Raw genomic sequence first — 19795 nt, 5'->3', positions numbered from 1 at the left:
TACAGCCTTGAAGACAGTGAATCCATTTTTGAAGAAAATTGCTAAAGGTTCAGGATTAGCACGAGAAAAATAAGGTGGGGGCTGGGAGAGTGAGCAGGTGAGCAGCTAGGCCCCATTCAGAAATAATTTCTAATGTTAAGAACATGAGCCAGCTGTGCTGCATCGCTGTACTTGTTTTCACAATGCTTTATGACTGCACTAATTCATTCTGTTTGAGATCCATCATGCTCTACCAAGCCTTTTGGGCCTGGGTTACCTAGATTAACAAGTTACTTACCTTCTTTTACACTCTTCCTTCTGAATACTTAACAGTAGACTTATCACCATTAGTGTAGACCCCATGCTAGATGCAGAAACCTTTCATAGCATTGCTTCCATGTTAGAGAGCACCAAGCAGCTCAGCATTGGCTTCATTTCAGCTCTGAAGTGACAGAACCAAGCTCTTTATAAGCACCACCCTTGCGCGCTGACCACGGCTTCTTGCTTGACTCTTTGCGCCTTCGGACACAGAGCAGAATACAATTGTCAGTACCAGTATGTATTTCTCTTATTTTGGACCTTTTTAACCAGTAAAAAGAGAGTACTCAACAGAATAGCAAGGTGGAAGAGCAGTGAGAAATCTGCACCAGAGTGTTGTCAATGGAAAATATCCTGTTCTTCTGATAGAGACTCTAACCCTGATTCCTCACCTTTTGAAAAGACACAAAAGCAGTACCTCCCAAATGCGTAGGAACTGTGGAGCGGGCTCAGACCAAAAAGACTTTCAGGACCGAATGGACAAAATGCCCTTCCAGTCAGACCTGGTTCTCAAAGCAGTAGTGCTTCAGGAACGTGTTCACCAATGCCCACTTTGAGCCCGACAGTTGTCCCGGACAGGCACTCCACTTTACAAAAAAAAAGGACAGCAGACACCATCTACATCAAAATTCAGGATAGCGAGCAGGGAATAAAGGCCAGTGTTCTCTTGGCAACATACAAAAAGAAACTTGAGGAAGCCAACAGTGAAATAGGGGAATATAAGGACTACCTATTAAGATCTACGGTGGATAAGCTTCAAAAAGACCTGAAGAAGTTCTCACGTGAGAAGGTTTACACCTTTATCACGGATGAGTACATCCAGAAGAAAATAGATAACATGAAGAAGGGCACCTACAGGGAAAGTAGGAACTCAGACAGAATCAGCACAAGTAGTGATAATCGTGACTATGTGAGGAAACCACGTAGGAGAGGTATAGGAAGAGGTTTATTTGGAGGTCCCCGTCCCCCTTCAACCATGTGTACTCCAATTATTTGAACGAGAACTTTGGGTGGCAAGCTATGTACCTACAGCAATTCCCTGGGATGCAAGGGGGTGGGGGAGAATAGCACAGTACCCACGGATGCCGAATCCTTTTATAGCAAGGGGCCGAGGGAGAGGTAGGGGCAAACAGAAGGGAGCCACAGGGGTGCAGTGGGAGGACCCAGACCATAGGGTTACCAGAAGCATGGCAAAAGACCCACCCCCAGGGACGAGCAGGGAATAATTTCTCTCTCATAATGAACCTGACACACTCCTGACTGGTTCCCAGAATCACTCCTCAACAAGGGATTGGGTTTTGTACCTACCAATACCCTGGATGTTTTTAAGATCCACCAGGAATTGGTGGGTTTCTTTCGGAACATCAGGCTTAAAGTCTTTTTGAAGACAACATAGAAGACACAGAACCCAGAGGGGACACAACCTTTCACCCTAAATCTAAATTTGTACCGCCTATGGGAAGCCTCCCCATAGAGGTGGCAGCATTCGAACAAGCAGTCATCCACGATGTGAAAGCTCTGGGTGGACAAAACAACACCAGCTACAACAATCTGTCCAAACAGGAGAAACAAGCTCTGGAGGAACTCAGGAACAACCCTGAGATCGTGATCAAACATGCGGACAAGGGAGGAGCTATCGTGATTCAGAAGAAATCATCCTACGAAATGGAATGTTTGACACTCCTCGACGACCAGAGGAACTACGCTATACTCAGAACAGATCCGACTGAGGACATCAGGAGGGAGATAACATCTATGGTAGAGGAGGCAGTTAACAATGAGTGGATCACTGAAAAAGAGGGCAGCTTCCTAAGTCAGGGAGTTCCAGTAACACCGTACTTTTACACCCTCCGCAAGGTGCAAACGCCAACGCGTCCACCCCCAGGGAGACCCATCATATCTGGGATTGGGTCGCTGTTGGAGCCTTTGTCACAATTTTGTGACTTTTTCTGAAACCGGTGGTCCAAAGCAGAACAACCTACTTAAAGGACACCAGGGATGTGTTGAATCTGCTAAAGGACCAACACTTTAACACAGGGAAAGAGTTCCTAGTGAGCATAGAGGTGGAGTCTCTATATACGAACATTCCTCAAATGGAGACTCTACGTGTGGTGGAGGAGATTTTGTTTACCTTGGGCTGGGACTACTGTACCCCAAGGCCTTTTAAGCTCCACCTAGCTGAAATAGCTCTCACTGGGGATTTCTTTGAATTCCAGGGGACCTACTATCTCTAAATACATGGGACATCAATGGGGAGCGTTTTTGCTGCCAACCTAGCGAGCTCCATGTAGCACCTTTTGAGGACCAGTACATCTACACCCCTGAGAGCCCCTGGAGTAACAACATAAAGATGTGGAGGCAGTATATTGATGATATCCTCCTCATTTGGGAAGGTGATGCCAAATCCATTGAAGACTTTCTGAAGTGGTTGACTAACCGCAATCCCTTCCTGTGCTTCACCTCAACCATCACGAGCGAGGAACTTCCTTTCCTGGATTTTATCATCTACCCGAATAAAGGAGGTTTACAGACCAGAATGTTCCATAAGCCTACGGACAGAAACAGTTTGCTGCTGTTTGAGAGCTCCCACCCCAAATCTCTACTGGATAATTTACCGGTGGGCCAATTCCTGTGACTCTGCGGAAAATGCTCTGACACAGTGGACTTCAGATCAGAAGCCACTGGCATGACGAATTAACTCCAACAAAGGAAATACCACGTTGGACGGTAAAGAGGGCTTACAAGAGGGCGACTAACTGCAACCGAGAGGCATTGTTGGAGACTTCGGAAAAACTCCCTACTGATAAAACCATCTGCGTTACCACCTTCAATACTGCTTCTAATAACATCAAGAGGATCATTTTATGAAACTGGAAAATCCTCAACTCTAATGTCCTCCTTTTGGAGAAACCCCTTTTCTCTTTTAATAGAAGCCAGAACATCAAGGACCTATTGGTTCACAAGATACCTAGAGGGACCTCTACTAGACCATGCCTGACCACAGGGAATGAAGATACATGGACCCTCCCTCCAGTCTTTGGCCACACCAGATGCAGGGGAAGTGATGTGTGCCATCTCACCGCCAACCTGAAAACAGTGGACGTTGGACGTAATAATCCTTGGGAGCAACAGAGGCACACCAATTGCAACACCACTAATGTTGTTTAAATGCTAAGGTGCCGTTGCAACCTTGTCTACATCGGCATTACCAGAAGGAGGGTTAAGGTCAGGATCATGGAGCATAGGTCAACTTCAGATGTGAAAAAACAGTGAGTCGTTTGACAACTCACTTCAAGGAGAAGAAACATTCGGCTGAGGATTTCCTCTGGACGGTCGTGTATAAGCCGAACATCAGTGCCACCAGTAACCCAAAAAATGCACTTTTTCTTGGGAACAAAAATGGATCGATAGGGTCCGTAATCATATTGAGGGACTTAATGATGACATACCCTGGTCCATTCTACATAATCTTAGTGCCGACAGGGCTACACGTATGCTTGCCCCCATTGTATTTGACTGTGCCCCGTTATGATGAGGGCCTACTAGCAGGGCCCCCTACGACCAGCTGACCAGGTCTTTTGTCTTCACTTTCTTGTCTGTTTTGGAAAGGGACCCGCACTGTTGTGTCTCCTAAAGATTGGATTTTTACATCTGCACCTTTGCTTTCCCTGCCCCCTATAACTTCCATGGCAGGAAGGGACATAGGAAAGGACACTCACTTTCATTTAACTCTGGTCCCCACACGGATGTATCTCTTTCTGGCAACATGTAGAACCTAACAATGTACTTCCTCACCATGGCCCCTTATGCCCCCTTTTCTGAGCACCTGCTGTATGGTGCCAACACTAATTATGTATTTCTATTAGTGATACCACCTTTTGAAGATGGCCAGTGGGAGAGACTACCTCTAAGGTTCATAATGGGAGTGTCTCATGTCCGCGGACCCGGCGCGCACATGAACAGGGGTTACCCCGCACCTTCCCCACATGGCGGGATGATTGAGCATTCCAGCTTTCTGCTGGTTTGGCTCTCCTCCACCCATGCTGGGCACGAACGGTGCGGCCTTAATGACGTGGTACAGAGGGAGGTGAGCTTAACTATGCTCATGGTGGTACGGGGCGAGTGAAGCTAAATGGCGCAGGGATGGACAAGTCGACAGAGACATCTTACCTTGATGCAGTAAGTTTAGGCACTCCAACACGCATCTAGGCGGGTGTCAGCAGCTCTCACGGGGGCATTAGGTCCAGTCTGGAATGAAGGCCCCGAGCTTTGTGATTATCTTGTGAATTTATATCCTTTTACGAGTAGATTGTGCTGTCGCTAGCCTAAGCAGGGTGGTTTTAATAAGATTACTATCATGTGACCACTTCCTTTCTATACATTTGTTTTGACTCGTGTTTTTATTTACCCCAATGTCCCACAGAGTATGACTATAGGGAGTTGTCCTCACTCCCCCGCCAGTTCAAGTTCTGAATTTCAAAGAACTCAGTAAGATCTGCCAAGTGAATGGTTGTGTTCTTCTATCCAAACACTGATGCCTACATTTTTTACTTATTATTGGGATATGCACCTGATTCTTTTAAATAAGTGCAGATTGTGCACTATTGTGGGATGTTTGGAATCACCATATGCACTGGGGGACCAGAGTTAAGTGTCCATTTGGTCCTAGCCGGTGAGGTAACGCCCACATATAAATTGCTGTGCTCCTGAGCGGGTCGGGATGCACTACCAGGATGTTTGTAGTATGTTTGTATGTATGTTGTTATAGTCACGAAGGCACTGCACTATCTGTTTTACACCTGTTTTTATTGACTTTGTTATAGGTTCCCCACTGAAATCATTCCAACATATTTGTAGGGAATGTTCTTTGAGAAGGGTTTCTACCCTCTGCCCCCTGGATCAAGGAGGTAGGCTTAGAACCCATGGGATCTCTTTCTTTGTGAAGTCCTGATGAAAGCTGGGGTCATAATTCATTTATTTTGCTGGCTGAAACGTGTTGACGTTTGTTTGCAGAGTGGAGGTGTAGGTGACTCATCATAGTCTTTCATACCACCATCCAGTGGTCTTGTATTTGACCTTTTAATCTGGGAAGGGAGTCCATGATTAAAGTGAGATTGAGGACATTCTGTGTCCAGGTTTATATCACAGTTTCTCCACCCTTGTTCACTTGTAATCCCGTCTCTTGTGTATTTTATGTGCTGTATTGTATTTTCCCTCCCTATTGCTCCATCTCTAGCGTTGGCTTGTGCTGAGGTGTGTTAGCAGCCCTATGATGAAGCATGACACAGTACGCTGTGTGTGAGGGTAGTTTTAAACACATGGGTATCTTCCCCCTTGCCTATTTTAGCACAGCCAGCTAGAACACTAAGTCCCTCTTCTTTTTGTGTGTATACATTGTTAATGGAGGTCGAAGTGGGACTACAACTCCTCCTACCCCTTATCCTTTGTGTGTGGTGACTCCACTTGACAACACAGTGGAAGCAGCCATGGCCTGATGAAATGGACTCTCAGACAAATTGGCTGATTTATGGCCAATGCACAGCAGATCTTAATGAAGAGGACTATCCACCTCCACAGAGGCCTTTTCTGCACTGCTTTCCTTTTCTGAGCCCCAGAACAACCCAAAAAAAGCTAATCCATCACCTGATAATTCATTGTACAGTTGAGGTACCAGCTCAATGCTCTTTCAGCCAATGACCCTCTCCCCCTTTTTCGAGGGGTGAGGTGGGACAAATAACATTGGGAGTGTGATGGATTGCCCAATGTGCAAAGGAGTCACAGCTTTTGGCAAGAAAGCTGCAGAGGTCCTTAGCAACAGTTTAGAAAAAATGTGGAGCAGAGCGGTTGTACCTGTAGAGCGTAGAGTTCACTCATGCAACAATCTGAAGTGGTCAAAATAAGGAAGACCGTCTTTATGGTCAGAAGACGCAATGATCAACTATGCATCCGCTCATGAGGAGTACACTTGAGAAATGTTAAGACCAAGTTAATGCCAAAAATGTGGCCTCACAAACATTTTCGGAGGGAACATGTCATTCAAACTATAATACACTGCATCACAACAGGTGATTTGAATAAGGACAGTTGGTCCGGTAGATGCAAAAAGGCAAAGAAGATAGAAAAGGCTGCCCAATACACTTTAATGGTGCTGAGCCAAAGACAAAACAAACATTTAAACATCCAACAGTTTGGATTGCAGAGGGTCTGCCTTGCGTACATGACACCAGGTCAAACATTTGTCCGAATGCCCAGTGTAAATGGACTTCAAAGATTGACTTTGGGAAGCAGTCATCTGCTGCTGCTCAATCCTCATGCATTGAGGTGTAGATTGCATGTGTTCAGGTGTGGAACCCTTACCGGCTCATTCAACAAAAGATCTTCCTGAAGGGATAGACTTATCAGGGGACAGGCGCTCATGCTCAGAAGTTCCGGGTAGTAGAATCTGCTGGCCCAATATGGAGACAATAGGATGGATTGGGCCTGTTTATTCCTGCTCTACTTAAGAACAGGAGAAGCAGAAGAGGGAAGGTGTTCAAGAATCTTGCCTTCCACCCCAAACGTAATACATCACCTAGTGAGAATTGTTGCAGTAACTTCAATGCACAAATACTTTGATCTTGCAAGGAAAGATATAGCCAGGGTAAACCCTCTGTTGGAAGATGCCTCGTGCCACCTAAAGATGCAAATGACATTTGTGATCCATCAGGAGCTGTTGGCTGAGCTTGTCTTCCCTGGAGTTCAAGGAGCCCGCCAGGAGGTTCACCACAAGGGAGATGCCCTGATGCTCTAGCCAACTCCTCACTTCCAGAGGCTTTTGGTACAGTACCCAGGATCCAACTCCACCCTTCTGTTGCAGTACTACATGGCGGTGGTACTGTCTGTGAGCACCTGCACCAGCCTCTCCTTGATGAATGTAGGAGGGCCTTCAGGGTCAGATGAATGGCCCGCAACCCGAACAGACTGATACAGAGACAGGATTCCACCAGCAACCAGAGTCCTTTGATCTCCATCTCCCCTTTTTATCATCCCCTACCTAACAGTAATGCATCTGTCACCACAATCAGGTGCTAGTATAATTGCTCTCAGTCACCACTACAGAACTTGTGTTGTCTCCTCAGAAACTTAGATGGCATTTGACAAGTTTCCGCTGTGCTGGCCCACTGGGTCATCAGATGTCACTGCATGTCTCGCATAGGCCAACTGGTGTAGCTGAGAAGCATGATGTAGAAGGCTAACTGGCCAAGACGACACAAAGGTTCTCTCATTGAGATCCAGGAGTGAGGTTGACACATCAGGACCAAAGGCCAAATGTCCTGGACTTGTTTCAGCAGAGGGAAGGCTCGGAACTGCATCTTGTCCAAGATAGCTCATATAAAAGAAAAACTCTACAAAGGAGTCAGGTGGGACTTTAGCTTGTTGACAGAGAAAACTATCAATGTTAGGAGGTTTGCCATTGTCTGAAGGTTGTCCTTGACTGGCTTAAGTGATCCCTCCTTCTACAGCCAGTCATCAAGGAAGGGAAAAACTGATATCCCCAATCTCGAAAGATGGACGACAATCACAGACATCAATTTTGAGCACTGTCGATGCGCCCTGGTGATGACAAAGGGGAGCAGAGCAAACTGAAAATGCTCCTGACCTAACTTAAACTGCAGGTAACGTCAGTTGGCTGCAGGACAGGTACATGAAAATACACATTCTGCATGATCAAGACCACCATCCTTTCACCTGGATCCAGGACAGACAGAACCTGCACCAGCGTGAGCATTTTAAATTTGTCTTTACATAAGAAGACATTTGGAGGACAAATTTGTAAGGTAGGCTGAGCCCTACATCCTTCTTCTGCACAAGGAAATGGAAACAGCAATACACCTCTTCCAGCCCAGAGCCCTCTTGATGGATCTTCAGAGAGAAAAGCTCAAATCTCTCACATTAGAATGGAGAGGTGCTACTCTGAGAGCCATTCTAATGTTGGAGGAAGGTGGGGCCGGTCAGAAAAAAAGTAAGGCATAGCCATGCTGCACAACTTTAAGGACCCATCTTTCATTTGTGATGGATTGCTGCTACCCTATTAGAAAGTACTGGAACCACAGGGTTGTTGTGCCCAACTAATGGTAAGCTAAAGTGGCTTAGAGGCAGTTGCTTCATGGGTGGTGGGACTGGGGGGACTGATACACCGTGGTAACCTGTAAGTTGAATGCCAGTTCACGTTTTTGGTTTTAAAAGGATATACCACATTGGGGCCAGGGGAGATTGGTATTAGTTGCATACTAATCTCCTGGTGTAACCTTGAAATTTCCTAAAATGGAGAGAAAAGTGTTTAGCAGGGGCATAAAGACCAGGGATTTTGCTCTGACCATACTCTCCTTAATACATTCTAATGCTGTATCAGCTGAGAAAGAAGTGGATTGCATCCACGCATGGCAACAGAGCACCACACTGGTGTCAGCTGTTCGCCCAGAGAATCAGTAGTACCAAGGCCAGCACAAATCATATACTTGGGCACATCTTGATGATCTTGAGTTGTTAGAGCCAAGAAGGCCCTAAGATTCTCCAAGACGACCAGCAAGATCTCACTAACCATGTCCTAGAGTGTGTGAGTGCATCGAGTTTGTAAAAACATCATTAAGTGACCTCAGGGTAAGGCCATCCAAAGAGAAAATTTGTTTCCTGAATACCTCAAACCTCTGATAATCTGTCCATGGGTCCGGAGGGGTCATAGGGAATGATTTGGGGCTAATATTGCTAGTATACACCTGGACCACCAGATTCTCAGAGACAGGATTCTGTGTAAAGGAATCATGGTCACCAGGCAATAGTCTATAGCATCTGCCAACTGCTTAGTCACCTGCGGGCAAGAAAAGCGCTAGCTCCAAATTCCTATTAAGTGTCAGTAAGGGCTTCATTAAATGGAAGCATGGGTTCTGAACAGGCTAGCTCAGGTTGCAAAACATCTGTAAGGACATTTGTGTTGATTTCAACAGGAGACAGTTGAAATTTCAGGACCTCCGCTGCTCATTGAATTGCCACAGCAAAGGAAGCACTCTCTTCTTCTGGAAGCCAAAGAGGCATATTACACCACGTATCAGGGAGATTATGAAGCCCTCTGGCTTCCTGTAAGTTCATGAAGAGACTAAATAAAGAAGGGGTAAATCATCCCCAATCCCGACCGTGGTCATCTCTGGGTAGTGGCAAGCTGTGGTCAAATCGAGCCCCCAAAAACTATGGAGCCTTTCTGGCTGTCTCTCTGAAAGTGGTAGCATAGAATCAGACTCAGGCTGTGGGGTCACCAGCTATCGTGTAGTGAATGTATAGCACAACCTCGATCAAGGTGTATAGGTGTAGCCGGTTTGGGATCAGGCATCGGATTCGGTACTGGATTCTCCACTGGTGCTTGCACTGGCGGTCATCAGCACTGGCGTTTAGGAAGGAGGGATGAATGGAGGCCTTAGGGCTGAGGGTGGAAGTCTGCAACGGAGTAGGTGGAGAACCTTTGATGTGTCCAAAAGGTTCAGATGGTGCAGAGGATGTATCTAACATTGATAATCTGACTAGGGGTTCCTAAAGATACTTGGGTCCCGCAGGCACCCCAGAAAGAGACGGAAGAGCAGCAAAGATACACAGCCTTGACCTGCTGCAGTGTAGCCAATGCCCAACTGTGGAAGGAGTTCCTATGTCAGAGACCAAGAACGGGATCTCCATTGTGACTTATCTTTTGATAAAGAATTGCAGGATGTGGGCAAGTCCAGCTTTGCATTCCTATGTTTCCATTTGGACTTTGACTTATGGGAAGACTGTGACTGCAAAGAAACTCACTGGAACTGCATCAGGTCCTTGCCCTCAACTTAAAGAAGAACCTACCTGTGGACCATGACTTCTTCCTGTGTGGGGAAGCACACAGCTTTGCTTCATAGACCCATTCTGCCTTCAGGTGCATGAAGATGAACACATCGCAGAACTCAGAATTTAGGTTTAGGGATTTTTAAAGTGCAAAGCTAACCTTGGTCATCCCAGCGCTCATGGGAGTCGTGCCCCGATCCCAAATACCAAACACAGACCTCATGTGGGTTTGTGACTGACACCTTTTCGCTACTGTCACTGTATGGTTTATATAATGTACTTTTAGTAGGGCACAACCTTCCCTTGCACTCTGGATTTCATTTATGGAAGACATTGAAAGACTGATGAAAGTGGGAGCAGAGCTCCGAATCCACATTCGGGCTCGCAAGCAGGAGTAGTGCTTAGATGCAGCTCTCCTCAGTCACTTCCAGGGCAGAAAAAAGCCAATACAGAACCACATGGCACCCGCTAGTGGTGCTCGGGCGCACTGCTATGAAACATTTCCGGATATACTCTGGTGCCTTGAGTACTATTCTAGAGGTGAGGAATATGTTGTTAGAAGTATGGACCAGAATACTCAAATACCCCATCATCAGCATAGTATTTTGTCCAACATAATGAGAGGCTTGATTAATTGTGATATGTGCAGTAACTCCTGGTACTACACATTTCGCAATTATGGGATTTTTGATAAATATAGCGACTCATATTTTGGTGGCATTTATCGCATCTGGTAAAATCAAATTTAGAGGTGCCGAATTTATCAGGTGTGATAAATATGACACAATTATGTCCCTGAAACCACCTATAAGTAAGAGACTGAACGTATTCTGTGTCACGGTACTTCTACCTGTAATCCTCCATTGTCTGTAATAACTGTGGGCCATATTATAAAGGGCCATATCGCCGCTATAGCGGAACTTTTCCCCGCTAAAGCGGCAATATTTTTATCGCCCTATTAGCAAGCTGTCGCTAACAGCAGTTAGCGACAGCTCTAAGGCGATTGCAATGGGTTAGGGGCCCGCTTTGAATGTCAGCAATATTTATCGCTAATGACATGCAAAGTGAGCGTACCCAAACTGTTAGCGACTGAAAACAGTCGCTAACACAGCTATCGCTAGAAACTAACGCCTGCTCAGACTACTTCTTGACCTGTATATCCAATGGGAGGTGGATATTCAGGTTATGTCCCCGTTAGCGATAATGCCTGAATATCGCTGGATTCCCAACGATATTTACGCATTTCGCCGCTATCTCCGGATATTTTATCGCTTTGGAGATAAACGTTGCTAATAGCCCGTTATCTTTGCGATGATATCCGGCGATAAAAAAATGCGCTAAGCACATTTAGCGATAATTAGCACTATTTGTTCCTAATATGCTCCTGTATTCCTCCAGCAACACTAATTGATCTGATATTAAAAATACCGTACTGCACTCAACTGTTGTGTTTTTGGTACTTCTATGTCTGAATTGTAAAGTGCGTAGCACTCAATTTTTGTGCTCCTAACTCACTATGGATATCTGCAAATACACCGTTGTTGTGCTCATATGGAAATCACACTGTAAGTTATGTATATACATATATACTGTGTTACACAGAATATAACGTGTTAGCAAACACACAGTCCATTATCAAAGTGAGGGAACAATTACAAAGTGTATTTCAGTAATGTGGCTTTTATTTGGCGAAAGCTGTTCAGCTTTGACCAAATAAAAAACACATTTAGGAATTGAACTTTGTGAGTGCTCTCTTACGTCCATATTGGAAAGTGTTTTTGTGTAGTTTGTAACGTCATCTACACAGAGGCTCTTTGGGACAACCACACCCGGTCAGGTGCCTGACATGGCAAGCATTGCTGGTGCTAGCAGAGCATATAAAGTATATATGCTGCTACTCTGACACCAAACATAAGGGATATCATATTATGAATTGCAAAGCACAGCCCTGTGGTATATAAATAAATAATACCGGATCTAGGTTTTACTGGACATAGCAATAACAGATAGCTCAATAAATAAGAGTCAAGATTCGAGGTAGTAGGAGTTTGCAGGTTTAATACAGCATAAAGGACGGGAACAGGACAACCTGCACGGGAACAGGATGGCAGCGCTGCCGGGGGCAGGATCAGAATCGGCGTAACATTTAATAACAGTGCACAAATATATATACTAAAACAGTTACATTACAATGAATTACAGTAGGCGGAGCAGTGGGTGTGGTCAATAGCAGTCGCGAAAGATAAGGGTGAAAATGGGTGTAACAGGGGCGTATACATAGACATGTGATGCGAACGTAACAGTATATGTCATAAATGGGGCGGAAACATGGAGGGGGCTACCTAAGGAGCCGGGACCTCTAACCTAATGGTGCGCGCAAACTGACAATGACGTGTTACTAGGAGAAGCTGGGGGCTATGAACTCTGTGCTAGGAGCAGAGACTGAAGTCTGGAGAGTCAGGGCGACATGTACCTAAACAGTATCTAGTATCTGATGTTTAGAGAACATGTTGATAGAATCCAAAAGTTATCGGGGTAAAGGCTAACGGACTCTAAGACTGGAGCATGCATTATTCTGCATGTAGTACGTGATGAAGAATATTAAATGACCATTAAATGCAGTATTTCTCTTACATGGAGACGTAAAGGCTAGACAATGACGGAAACTATTGATGCGATTCAGTAGCTTAGGAATGCAGAGAAGGAGGGCTGGACTGATAACTAGAATCATAACATACTCTTGGCAGACTCAGAGGCAGAGCCAGGCTGAGCCGGGCACTGCGAGGCAGGAAGTAAGTGAAGGGTCGAGGATACAGGTGGGGGCTGTATCGCTCCTTAGCGAGGACTCAGAAGACAGGAGCTGAATCTGGTGTCCGGGCCCTTTTGAGGCCTAGAAACGGGGACTTTACAATGAAATAACGTGCACACTGAGAAACGTGGCAACGTAACTTTTCATAGGCCTAATACTCGTAGCTTTCACGAGAACTGGAAACTGGCATACTAGTGATGGACACAACTGTAATTGCGTCTTTAATCAAACATGGGGGATACATATGCATATTTAATCATGCACACATAACATAAGATGGAGGACACGTAGGGACACAGAACATGGCAAAATTTACTTTTCCACATTCCCTCCTTGTCACTACGTTTCCATCAGGAAACATCAGTATTCATGATACCATCTATCATTTCATACAGTATCATTTGCTCGTCTCGAATTTTCTTGGAACGGGATTTAGGACGGGACTTGGGACTAGGAACACAAGATGTAGCACAAATGCCGCAAATCGCAGGGCCACATTGTAAACAGAGGCAGCAACTGAATATGATCGCTACTGCAATACCCAGAAATGACAATACTTTCCATCCCCAGGCGGAAATTATATTCCAGAACCAACCGGACCATGTCCAGGTGCCTGGATCTTGGTGTAACATATGGGCAATTTTATGGAGTCTGGTAATAGCTGAATAAACAGACGGTGCGTTATTAGGAATGAAAATGCAGCAACTAGATCCGATGACTCTACATGCCCCGCCCCTATCGGCCAGTATGACGTCAAGGACGAGACGATTCTGGAGCACGACAATTCTCATAAAGGATTGTTCTTCGGTTAAGTTACCTAGAGCAGAAGTAGTCTCAATCACTACTGCTTCAAGTGTTCTGGTTAATCTACGTATCAGTTTACTATTCACGACAGTACCTAAGTAGGGGAAGACACCTTTATTGATATCTATGTATTGTTCTAGAGCAGTTTCAGTATAATCGACAATCGGGAAATTTCTCTTGTGTCTAGTATGTACTAGATGGGAATTCCTATGATAGTCAGGTGGGGCTAGGAAAACTGGTGGCAGTAGGAAGGCAATGTAACAGGTTCCATCCCAATCAAGGGGCAGACGAACATATGCGGTCTGACCACAAACAAAATAAGAATGACGTGAAGCTTTGAAAATAGATTTCCCACTGTCACTATACTTGACAATAGTAGTACAATCACTATGGCCTACATGTACGGAACCATTATTTCGGACACATAATTCACCTTTGACTGGTAATACTGACATAACAGGTAAGTCTGGAGTAGAATCAGACTGAACATTCAGGACCATAAAATTCGAAGAATAATTACCCAAATTATAAACTTCATTTTCTAGATCTAACCCTGTTCTGTGGGGAAGACCTTGCTTGTCTGGGAAACATGTACTGTTCAGAAAAGACATATCTGTTGAGGATGACGTTAACGTGGACCATGCTCCACACGAACCGTTATGTGAGAATGGATAAGGAAAGAGTGGCAGAACTCCCTTCGGTGTCTGGAAAGGGGGGAGTCGACCACACACCCAACAATTTGTGGCATTGCTGGTCTGGTGTGAATAATGTAACATACGGATAAAGGAGTTATTACGCATAGCAAGACGATATGAGAGTTCATGAGGAGGCAGATCACTAAACGTGTGCTCTACTGTAACATTAGCAGACTTATTTACATGAGAAACTGGAAAATACAAATAAAATGCATAACTGGTGCAGGAAATCATAATGCTGAAATATAGCAGAAAACATAAAATAATAGTGCAACTTCTAGAGTTCTCACTAACTCTCTCTCTGTGGGGGTCTATTATATACATGTCAGAAACCGGTCTAACCGTTTCACCTAGGGGAGGACTTAGACAATCAAACTGGCTGACTTATTTTACTAGACCTTAGTTTAAGCTTATACTCCTGTTGCGGAGTTTTCTCTAACAGGGAAGGGTTCGTAGCAATGTCTTTTGCGGGACAGTCCTTAAGAATAGTACTTTGGCAGTTTTTAAGATCCTCGGAAATGTTCTTTGAAACAGGTTTCAGTCCATAAAACTTTTTTATATGCGACAGATGCACCCAGCCTTTTCTCCCCTCCAACTTCACGGCTGTACGGGTGGTTAGGAGGACCAGTCGGGGTTCCTTCCAGCGAGGCTCCAGCGGACTTGAACGATCAAAATTCCGGACAAGAACCATGGATCCGGGAACGATTTCATGCGGTGCCACCTCGGTATTGTCTGGAAATGCGGCAGCAACCTGTGAACGACAAGAGTTGAGGGCAGACATCAAGGAAGCTAGGTAATCTGTCAGCATATTACTTGAAACATCGGTAATACTTCGAGGTCTAGGTGTACCCCACATGTTAGGGGGGCGGCCGAATACGACCTCAGAAGGGGACAGACCTGATCTGGAATGTGCGACCATGCGCATATAAAACAAGGCAACTGGCAGAGCTACTAGCCAGTCCACACCTTTCTCTTTACATACTTTTGCAATTCGAATTTTCAGGGTCTGATTATGTCTCTCTACGAGACCGGCTGCTTCTGGATGGCGTACACAATGGAACTTCCACTGGTACCCTAACAACAGGGAAATATGTTTCATAAGCTCGGATGAGAATGGTTGGCCGTTGTCTGAATACACGACCCTAGGGAGTCCATAACGGGGGAAGAATTCACGAACCAACTGCTTGGCAGTGGTCGCGGCTGTGTAATCTGGGACTGGATATGCTTCTGTCCACCTGGACAAAGCGCATACAACTACGAGGACATACTTGAAACCTCGACATCGCTCCATCTGAATATAATCCATCTGGAGGACTTCAAAAGGGTGGTCAGGAGGCTGGAATCCACCTTGTTACACCGGAACACTTTTACCTGGATTAAACTGGCAACATATCATACAGGTACGGACCTTCTGCTTGGCTGCAGCTCGTAAATGCTTGTTGAACCAAATGTTCTGGATACTATCTAACATAGCTTTTTCTCCTAAATGTGCTGGACTATGTGCGGTATTGATAATGACTTGAACCATAGAATCGGGGAGAAACCATGTGGCTTTACCCTTCGTTACCCATCCCTGGTCTGTCTGGACCCCTCCTTGTTCGGACCATTTCTTGATTTCCTCGGGAGTAGCATGTAACTGGATATCTATGACATCTTGAGTAGGGTCCTTAACTGTCATACAGGTAGTCAGATCTGGAGTGTATGTCGGTGTCTTATTAACTGGAATGTCTGGTGTCTGTGCTGTAAGCTTGGCTGTGCGATCTGCTAGATCATTACCTTGAGAAATAGTGTCAGTAACTTTCGTATGTGCTTTGCATTTCATGATAGCAATGGAAGTCGGTAAGTGTATGGCATCTAACAGAGCTTGAATAAGGAGACCATGCTGAATCTTGGTTCCATGAGAAGTCATGAAACCTCTCTCCTGCCAGAGCACTCCAAAGTCGTGTACGACTCCGAATGCATAACGTGAATCTGTGTAAACATTAACTTTCAGGTTTTTAGCGTGTATGCAGGCTTGAGTCAGAGCAACTAGCTCTGCTGCTTGAGCAGACAGGGTGTCAATACGGTGTGTTTCAATAACTTCAGTGTCAGTAGTCACTGCATACACGGCTACTAGTTCTCCTGTACTTGTTCTCATACATGAACCATCCACATAAAGTGTCAGGTCGGGATCTGGTAATGGAATATCTGTCAAGTCTTGTCTTGGCTTAGTCATAGTGTTAACTACTTCCACACAGTCGTGTGTGGCAGGATTTGAATTAACTGACGGTAACAGTGTTGCAGGATTTAGAACGTTGCAGCGTCTGATTTCTATGTGTGGCTGGAACAGTGTCAATTCATAACCTGTTAAACGTGCAATTGTCAAGTGCTGAGTCTGTGTTCGGTTTAAAAGAACTTCCACGGAGTGTGGGACTTGTACTGTCAAGGAATGTCCTAATACTATGGAATCACTTTGTCTAATAGCTAGTGCTGTGGCTGCAACTGACTTGAGGCACGCAGGCAGAGCCTGGGCTACAGGATCTAATGTGCTCGAAAAATAAGCACAGGGCTTGTACTGTCCTGCTTGATCTTGTGTAAGAACAGATAATGCTGTACCTTCACGTTCAGTGACAAAAAGTGTAAAAGGCTTACTGTAGTTCGGTGTAGCAAGAACTGGAGCTTGGCATAAGGCTTTCTTTAATTCATTGAAAGTAAGTGTATGTTCAGATGTCCAAGGGAGGACAGTCGATACGGCTGCCTCCTGTGTCGTTAACTGTATCAGTGGTTTAGCTAGAAATGCATACTGAGGAATCCATTGTCTGCAGTAAGAAGTGAGGCCGATAAAAGCACGTACCTCCTTCTGGGTCTTGGGCTGAGGAAGACTCGCTATTAACTGGATACGGTCAGGTGTCAACTGCCTACCCCTCTTGGACAGTAAGTGGCCTAAGTAGATCACTTGCTGGACACAGAATTGAAGCTTAGAAGGGGACACCTTGTGCCCCATCTCGGCAAGGAAATACAAGACTGTAAGGGATGCTCGCTCGCAAGCATGTTCAGAACGGGCTGTGATCAGTAGATCATCGACATACTGGAGCAGGGCAGTGTCAGTTGGCATGTGAATATTGTCTAGTTGTCTCTTAAGTGCTTGACTGTAAATACTAGGACTTTCTGTGAAACCTTGAGGAGCTCGTGTAAACATATAGCTCCTTCCATTTAAACAAAATCCGAAAAGGAACTGGCTGTCTGGATGAATGGGGACACTAAAAAATGCGTTCTTGAGGTCTATGACTGAAAAAAATGAGGCTTCAGAATCAATGGCTGTCAATAGGGAAGAGATATCTGGGACAATTGGGTACTGGGGAATAATACATTTGTTAAGCTCTCGGAGGTCAATCACTAATCGATATACTGGGGGTGCATTTGGATCAGTACGTTTCATGACTGGAATGATCGGAGAATTACATACATTGGAGTCAGTTTCTACAACTACTCCTTGAGCGATGAGCTCGTCAATAATTTTGGATAAGGCTGCTACAGCCTCAGGTGGCAATCTGTACTGTCTGATTCGTGGTAACACTACACCTGGCTTGAGAGTCACACGATGGGGTGTGATTTGCATGAAGCCAACATCAGTTGGACCTTGTGCCCATAGATGCTGCGGAACATTAGACAATCTCGGATCAAAATCTCGTAATACATAGTGACCCTTGAAGTCACGTAGGAACAATCGTATTCCCTCTGGGGAGCAGCAAATAACTGCACCTAATTCTTTCAGTGTTTTAATACCTAACACATTTTCTGGACATGACTTCGTAAGTAACAGATCAGTAGTGCGGGACAATGGACCTACTTCTAGAGTAACTGGCTTAGATATCTCGTTTACAATAGGCTTTCCTGAAAATCCAAGGGAAACATTTCTAGAGCCTGAGAGCGGAGCCCCTGGAACTTCGGCGTGACTGATGGTGGTCCTACTTGCCCCTGTATCAATCAGAAACTTTCTGTCTTGCCCTAATACTTGACTATGAACATAGGGACCCTCTTGATCTACAGGTATCTCGATGAGAGGCAAGCCTACCTCCCTCTCTAGGCTGTTTCATGAATATGGCTGATATTCTGGATACTCGGACTGTGCATACTGGTACATCTGCTGTGTAACATGCTGTGTTGCAGCAATAGGCTGCGGTGCTGGAACTATCTGTTGTGCATTCTGTGGCTGAGAAGTCTGTGAAACTTGTTCTTGTCTAGGCGGACGTGGTCTTTCTTTAGTCTTACCAGTAGCTATGTTGTGTTTCAGAACTGCACACTCGTTTATAAAATGACCTGGCTGTTTACAATAATTGCAGGTCCCTTTAACGGGAACTGCAGGATGACTGGCTTGATTCGTACCCCTCTTCTGACTGTCTTGTGGAATAGATTGTGCAACCAGTACTTTCATTTTCGTGTCTTTCATACGTTTCCTTTCATGATCTTGTTCTTCTCTGATTCTATTCTGGTGGTATTGAAGCATCTGTAACATCTGGGACGGGGTATTAGCTTGCCAGGTACTTTCGACTTTCAAAACTCGATTCTTAACTTGTGGACTTGAATTCTCGACTAATTTAGTAACAAAAAGATGAGGGTATGACTCACTACTTGTCTTGAGGCCACTGTTGATACTAAAGCATTTCTCGAATCTAGAATAAAAATCACTAGTGTCTTCGTCTTGTTTCTGTTTACAGGCTGAGATTGCATCCCAGTCTTCCTTTTTAGTGGCTAATAATCTTGGCAAAACTTGTATTAACAGTTCTGGTAATTCTTTACATTTTTCTCCTAGACCGGTACCTGGTACTCGTATCTTATCTTCAGCTTCTAGGACTGCCCAATTGATCTTTTTCTCTCCCACCTCCCAATCTTTTTCCTTGAGTTTCTCGTATACCCCTGCGGGCAACAGGACTTTTAACATTTTAATTATATCTGGATACGTGTATTCTCCCATACGGAGCATGTCTTTTAATTCTCGGTGGAACCCTGCTGGATCTTTGTCATGACAGGGAATTAATTTCTTCATCTCTAAGAGTTCCATCTTTGTAATCGGAGTGTAAACAAACACTCGTTGCATTTCACCATCTGTTGTCCTAACTGGGTGTACTTCTCGTAACTGATTCTGTCTGTCTATGTAAAACGTTTTACTTTCTGGAGGTGAGACATGAACAAAATGCGGGTTCAAAAACGTTCTATATTTGTGGCGCTGTTCTAGAATGACACTAATTAAATCGGTACCTAAACCTTTCCATCTATACTGGAGTAACTCGTTCAGGACATCGTGTAACGGACCTGGATCAGAATGTTGACCCTCATACAGAGTAATGAGGTGCTGGATCATATACATACC

At 44.9% G+C, this 19795-nt stretch overlaps 1 protein-coding gene across 1 annotated transcript in view; it reads right to left on the bottom strand.

The window, feature by feature from the left end:
- The window catches only part of LOC144767505 (sulfotransferase 2B1-like), a 565054-nt gene that overhangs the window by 35829 nt on the left and 509430 nt on the right, over positions 1-19795 (bottom strand). The gene's annotated exons all lie outside the window — the stretch shown is intronic.

The sequence above is a fragment of the Lissotriton helveticus genome, chromosome 7 (genome assembly GCF_964261635.1).
Source record: "Lissotriton helveticus chromosome 7, aLisHel1.1, whole genome shotgun sequence".
NCBI lineage: Eukaryota > Metazoa > Chordata > Amphibia > Caudata > Salamandridae > Lissotriton > Lissotriton helveticus.
The sequence above is the reverse complement of the archived record's forward strand: the minus strand, read 5'-3'. Positions and strand labels throughout refer to the sequence as shown.